The following is a 7,440-nucleotide window of genomic DNA, read 5'->3' on the forward strand; positions in this document are numbered from 1 at the left end:
TAATTTTTTTGATTTATTGTAGAGATGAGGTCTCGCCAAGTTGCCCAGGTGGGTCTCGAACCCACGGGCTCAAGCAATTCACTCACCTTGGCCTCCCAAAGCGTGGGATTACAGGCTGAGCCATGGAGCCAGGCCAGGAAGATTTTTTTAAAAGACAAATCACATCACATCTCCTCTTCAACAGCTTTTCATTTATTTCTTGGGAAAGGGCCTTCTTAGACCACCCAGCCCTGGAGATCTGATTGGGCACCTCCACCCTCAATCATTCCTGGGCTCAAGCCATTTGTCCTTTCTCTTAGTTCCTCAAACCTCATGCTCCTCCTTGCCCAGGGTGTACCCACATGTTCCCCTCCCTGCAATGCGCTCGCTCAATGTCACCTTTTCTCCAACTCACCCCATCTCCTACTCATCCCTATCTCCCTGTCTCCGCTTAAACAGGGCAGGTCCCCTCTGTCATGTGTTCTCCTTCCATCCTACATGTCTTTGTAACCAGTAACACTTGTAGTTTCTAGTAAAGCACCTATGTCTCCCAGTGGAGAACAAGAATTGCATTTTACTTGCTCAATGCTGCAGTCCTGCCTGGCATGGGTCCCACTTAGCCAGTGCTCAGAGCCTATCATCAGTTGAACAGGAGGACCTGGGCACTGGCAGAACAATACACAGGTGTGCAAACTTGGGTAACAGCGGAGTGATCAGGAAACAGGAGCAGGGTAATAGCAGAGATGCGGAATGGAACCGAAGAGAAATTGCATCTTCTTTGAAAGATTTTCCAAGATTTTGGCTAAACCTAATACTCATTTAAGTCAAGCATTTTAGTGTACCTACACTATGCCAAGAATGGCAGATTGTGAAAATGTTCTCAAGTATTCCCTTTCCTGTATCCCTGCCCCTTTGCAATGTGACCTTGCAGCTCCTTCCTGAAAGGGAGCTTATTTCCCCTTCTTTTAAATCAGGACTGGCCCCGTGACTTCTTTAATTAATAAAATATGGCAGATATGACACTGTGCCAGTTCTGAGGTTGGGCCTCAAGACAGCATGCATATTTCTGCTCCCCTTCTTAAAACCCTGCCCAGCTGCCATTTGAATAAGCCCAAGTTAGCCTTCTGGAAATTAAAAGATCACCTGGGAAAGAGATGTGAGCTCCTCCTGCCCTCCAGCTGAGGCCAGCTTAGATAACCCAGCTCCCACTGACCTGGAAGTTGACCACAGACACACGTGAGAGCCCAGCTGAAACCAGAAATGGCCTAGCTGAACCATCCTACACTGCTAGTCTGCAGAATCATGGCTAAAGACAGAGCTGCTGTTTTAAGACACTAAGTTTTGGGGTGCTTTGTTATGCAGCAATAGATAACTGATACATCATGTAGGTACTGAGGTGCAGAAATGAATATGGTAAGCAAAAGTTCATCATCTAGGTGAGGCAGACACTACTTCCATTCATTCATTTATTCATTCATTCAATAAAGGCTTTATTAAACTTAGTGAATGCTAGGCTCTGTATTCAATGCTGGAGATATAAAGATAACAAGACACAGACCCCAATCTCAAGTAAAAGAAGATAAAGAATAAATAGGCGTGTGGCGATTTCTGAAGGAACTAGAAATTGACCTTCCATATGACCCAGCAATCCCCCTATTGGGAATATACCCAGAGGAACTCAAATCATTCTACAAAAAAGATACCTGCACACACGTGTTTGTTGCAGCTCTATTCACAATAGCAAAAACATGGAACCAACCACACTGCCCATCAAAGCTGGACTGGATAAAAAAATGTGGTACATATACACAATGGAATATTATGCAGACATAAAGAAAGACAAACATATGGACTTCGCAGTAACTTGGATGGATTTGGAGTCGATCATACTCAGTGATCTATCACAGAAACAAAGAACAGAGTACCACATGTTCTCACTCATAAGCGGACCTGTATAATGAATATCTGTATACTTAACCCTGAATTTTAAAATAAAGCATAAATAGGCAATTCCAAAATGCAGTGTATTAAGTATTAAGAAAGGAATAAGGAAGTCTAGCAGAGTTGCAGGTAAAATTGAAGGTGGGGTGGAGCAGTTCAGGAGGGCTTCCCAGAGAAAATGATATCTTAGCAGAGACCTAAACAACGATATGCTTAGGAAAATCAGAAAAGGTTTTTCTGTACTGCTTGGAATCAAAAGGACGATAACATGTATTGTTTCCATGGCACTTCCTGGTGATGCTCCTCTCTTTGTTGGTCTTTTGAATGAACTGAGAAAACTCAGGGAATAAACTCTCAACTCTCCTGCAGAATAATTGGCAATTTAGAGCCTATCACTCCATAAAAAAGAATTTTAATTGAACACCCCCCCCAAGAAAAGGGAAAGAAGTTCAGATGCATGAAAAAGGAAAACACAGACGTTCTAACTTGTAGTTATTCAAGGGGAAAAGAGATTTCAAGACTGCAAAAACTCATTTGAGCCACAAAGCCACAATTTAAGTTAGCAATTTTCACCCTTGATGTTGCATACCACTCCTGATTACACCAATTAATTAAAGTGGGTACATCTGGTTCCTTCTAATTTTCTGCTATCAAGCAAAGAGAAGCTACTAATAAATGTTTATTAGATGATTTCTTTCAAGTCCATACACTTGCTGAGTCTAAAAATCACAACAAAAATAATAATAATTGACTGGTTCAATAATTGAAGGGTTCTGTCATGCCTGGATTCTTGTGCCAGTAATTTCTTAGATACTTTTCTGTTCAAAGGACAGAAGATGCTTTCAAATCTCATATCTATAACTAAACCAAAAATCCAATTTCATTATACTTTAAGGAGAAGGCTGCCTGACTTGATCAATCAGCTCTGGTAAGAATTCCAAAATTACTGATGATTCAGAGGGAAACCTTTTATTTCTGAGCTACTTTTAGTCACCAAATCTAATAGCCATTGGCTACAAATGAAACAGAGTTCTTCCACGTGTAAGTTATGCAGAACACAATAGCATCAATTTCAGAAGTAATCAAATACATCGGAGCCCATTATGTTAGCTGCCTGTGGCATATGGATGGAAGGGAGGAAAAACTAGTTGTTGCACTATTTGGATTGACTTGCTTCTTCCTGATAAAAAAACTCCCTTGAACCAGCAACAGTAAACTGAAAATAGGGTATTCAATTGCCATGAAGGTTACAATCTTTTGGCCAAAAAACCCCACAAAAAAACAAAAATCAAGGTCTTTGGGTTACTCTTGTTGCTATTAATTATAGGGAGGTTGTACGTGTTAACTCACCATGTACGATGCAGCTCTTTCTCCTCAAAACATAAGGCAACAAGACATAAATGAGAACCAACTCATTTGGACTTCATCCATTCAGAACCCTGTCTCCTATCCATCCTGTGATGCCATCTCTCCAGGAGTTCTACTAGCCCAGTGGTCCACCACAGTAGGGCAAGACTTCATCTTTGATGGCCCCAAGCCTGATTTTTTTTTTTTTTTTTTTTGAGTTGGAGTCTCACTCTGTTGCCCAGACTGGAGTGCAGTGGCCGTTCCCGGCCACCGCAGCCTCGACCTGTTGGGCTCCGGCGATCCTTCCGCCTCAGCCTTCCAAGTAGCCGGAATTACAGGCATGCGCTACCACGCCCAGCTGATTTTTTGATTTATTGTAGAGATGAGGTCTCACTGCACAGGCGGATCTCGAACCCGCGGGCTCAGGCAATCCACTCACCTCAGCCTCCCAAAGGCGCGGGATTACAGGCTGAGCCACTGAGCCCGGCCCAACCCTGATTTTTAATACACATTCCCATGTCCTTCTTCCACATGAGTGCCAACTTTTCCAGGGAAATCTGCTCAATACTATTTGGTGTCAGCTCTCATTTCTGGTTGTGAATGTGTTCTGGAGGCATTTGGAGCTGATCATTAAATTGGATGCTGTATTATCCTCAATCCATTTATGCTGTCCATTTTCCTGTCTTATGTTGGTTGCTAAGGAGATTAGTGTGAAATGGGGTCCTTGTCCTAAGGGGTTAATCATTTTGCAGTGCTCACTCCCCATAGAAGTCACAATCTTCTGTGTGTGAAATCACATTTAGTTGCTGTGAAAATGATTACGATGCTCAGAATGGAACATTATGGCTTCAGGTGGGAGATAAGTAGTAAGAGCAGATAGACTCCGAGGAAATATAAAAGGTCTTCCCAGAAATAATGCTTACTACTAAAATAGAATGGGATAGAAAGATGATACATAACAATATATAAGAAAATAATTGGGGATATGGAAATTAACTTTGTTGGTGGACTTTTTAGCAGTTTCACTTTTTAAAAACCTATCATAGTATGATTAGCATACTCCACAAATAATTATCAAAGCCTAGAAAATAGTGGAAAAAATAAGTATGGGAGATGAAAAGGAGTAGTCACTTTTCAATGAAATTCCCAAGTTACTACTGAAGTTAGGAATTCCTTTTTCTCCCTTGTGCATGTACAGTAAAAAGAAGAGGCACAGAGAAATGCTCAAATCAAAGGCTCTTAGTAATTTCATGATCCCTGTACTGCGCTAAAAGTCCACCACCGAGAAGGTTACATTAATCTCTTAATCAGCCTTGAATATCTTAATAATTTGGGAGAAAGAAAAAAATGCACTTATATAGATTACAAAAACCTAGAGTTAACTAAAATAATATGCAAATACAAACCAATTTAAAGACTTATTCACATTCTACTTAATGTGATAATTTAATGGCCTAAAGTAATAGAAATTAACAAGTACATAAACTGAATGATATATAAAACCTTAATTTAAAAAAAAAAACAAAAGTAAAAATACTACAGAGCATCACAAAGGAAAAATAGTTCAGATCTGCAAAAATTTTCCTGTTATATGTGATAAACAGATTTCTGAAAACTTGTAAAGAAATCAACACTTTTTAATTATTAAAAAATTAACATTTTAATGAATTGAATTAAGTATCAAAGATCTTGGAAAAGTTTGCTACTTAAATTTACCTTGTACCAACTCCTTTTTATGATGTGAGGAATCTTTAATAAATTTATGAATAACTACCACCTAACTTATGAAAACATACATTCTTATTAATATCCCAAATATCTAGATATCTTGAAAATGGAACAAATTTGTATTCCAATAATTTTTGGCACAAATAGCACATAGTTCATCAGTGGCTTAAGAATCAATATTCAAAATGTGTGAGTCTGAGTTTTCCTACCCATCCCAGCCTAAGAAGCCACAGGTACTTGGTAGACCAGGTAACATCTGGACATATTATGAGCAAGATGAAAGGAGCAAGGCATCCACATGAACTCCTGTTCTCAGGAGCCCTACCCCTAGAATATGGTAATGTCGGGGGGGGGGAAGTAGTGGTCCATTTGAATTAACAGTCTTCTGACTTTCACTTTTGTTTGTTTCAATTTTAGGAAATATCTCATCTGGAATATCCCACCTGAGAGACTTCAGGGTAGAAATGAACATACTTGAGAAATAAATCAAACCCTCAGGAAATGTAAACTTATGAGAATAAAACTTGGTGAGCACAGACCTACAACTAATAAACACAGGTAAAGGAAAGCAATGTCTTTGTGGCACGCTGAATTAGTGATCCAAGTTCTTTACCTGTATCTTTACCTTCTGCCATATGATTTCACTGTTTCTTCCACTTGTGGGAGAAGATATTTCCTACCTGACTGGGGGCCATGTGAGTTGCTCTGGCTAATGGAACACAGGCAAAAAATGAAATGTACAAGGTCTAGACCTTAAAAAGCATCGCATGTTTCTGCTCAGCACTCTTGAACTATTGCCACTGCCATGAGAAGAACATGATCTACTGATACAAGGAGGATGAGACATGTCGAGCAGGCTGAAACCAAACCACAGCTAGGCACTAGGTTGAGCTGCACCCAGCCTGTACCAACAGACCCCAGGTAACTCCAAGCCACAGGGGCAAAAATAATACTTCTAAAGTACTATAATATTCTATTTCTTAAGCTTGGTAGAGAATACGCAATGTTACTTTCACTGCTATTTTTAAACTTTATGTTTACACTAGATATATGTTTTTGCACACATATTTTACAATAAAAATAAAAGAGACAGGGTGTAGTGTCACATGCTTATAATCTTAGTGCTTTGTAAGGCCAAGGTGGAAGGATCTCTTGAGGCTAGCCTGGGCAACATAGTGAGAGACTGTCTCTACTACAAATTTTAGAAAACTAGCCACTGAGGGTGTGCACGTGTACTCTCAGCTACTTGGAAGGCTGTGGTGGGAAGATCGCTTGAGCCCAAGAGCTTAAGGTTGCATTGAGCTATGATGTCACTTCTGTACTCTCGCCTAAGTGAAGAGTGAGACCCTGTCTCTGATTTAAAAAAAGAAGACGAAGAAGAAAGAAAGAAAGAAAGAGACAGAGAGAGAGGAAGAGAGGAAGAAAAGGAGGGAGGGAGGGAGGGAAAATTTTAAAAATTTAAAAGACTGGGCCCAGTGGCTCATGCATGTAATTCCAGCACTTTGGGGGGCCAAGGTGGGAGGATTGCTTGAGTCCAGGAGGTTTTGTTGTTGTTTTTGTTGTTGTTGTTTTAATTATTATAAAGATGTGGGGTACAGTTCAGGGTCAGGTATACAAACATTGATTATGCAGGTACCCTTGTTGATGAAGTATGCCCCTCTCTCCCCTAGCAGTTTCCCTCAACTGCCAATTCCACCCTCCCTCCCCTGACAGTTTCTCATTACTGCCAAACACTTTCTTATAGTATTATAATTGTTCAAGGTCAACTTATGAGTGAGACCCTATGGTACTCTGTTCTTTGCTTCTGTGATAGATCACTGAGTATGATCGATGCCAAATCCATCAAAGTTACTGCAAAGTCCATATATTTGTACTTATTTATGGCTGCATAATATTCCATTGTGTATATGTACCACATTTTCTTTATCCAGTTCAGCTTCAACGGGCAACATGGTTGATTCCATGTTTTTGCTATTGTGAATAGAGCCGCAACAAACAAACGTGTGCAGGTATCTTTTTCATAGAATGATTTGAGTTCCTCCAGGTATATTCCCGGATATTGGCAAATATTTTTACCCATTTTGTGTGCTATCTCCCTGCTCCATTGTTGATTTATTTTGTTTTGCAGTTGCTTGTTAGTTTGATGAGATCCTACTTGTCTACCTTATTTCTTAAGGTATTGACCTTTAGGGTTCTGAATAGGAATGGGTTGCCAGTTCCAATTTCCATAAGGGTGTCTCCTGCATTTCCTAAGATTCTTATAGTTAGAGGTTTTACATTTAGGTCTTTGTTGCCTTTAGGGTTAATTTTTGTGTATGGTGATAGGTAGGGATCCTGTTTCAATCTTCTGCATATGGTCAGTCAGTTTTCCCAGAACCATTTACTGAATAGGTTCTCCTCTCCCCAGTGGTTGTTGCTGGAGGCTTTGTCAAAGATGAGTTGGTT

The sequence above is a fragment of the Carlito syrichta genome, unplaced genomic scaffold (assembly GCF_000164805.1).
Source record: "Carlito syrichta isolate Samal-C Ts95f unplaced genomic scaffold, Tarsius_syrichta-2.0.1 Scaffold308800, whole genome shotgun sequence".
Classification (NCBI taxonomy): Eukaryota; Metazoa; Chordata; class Mammalia; order Primates; family Tarsiidae; genus Carlito; species Carlito syrichta.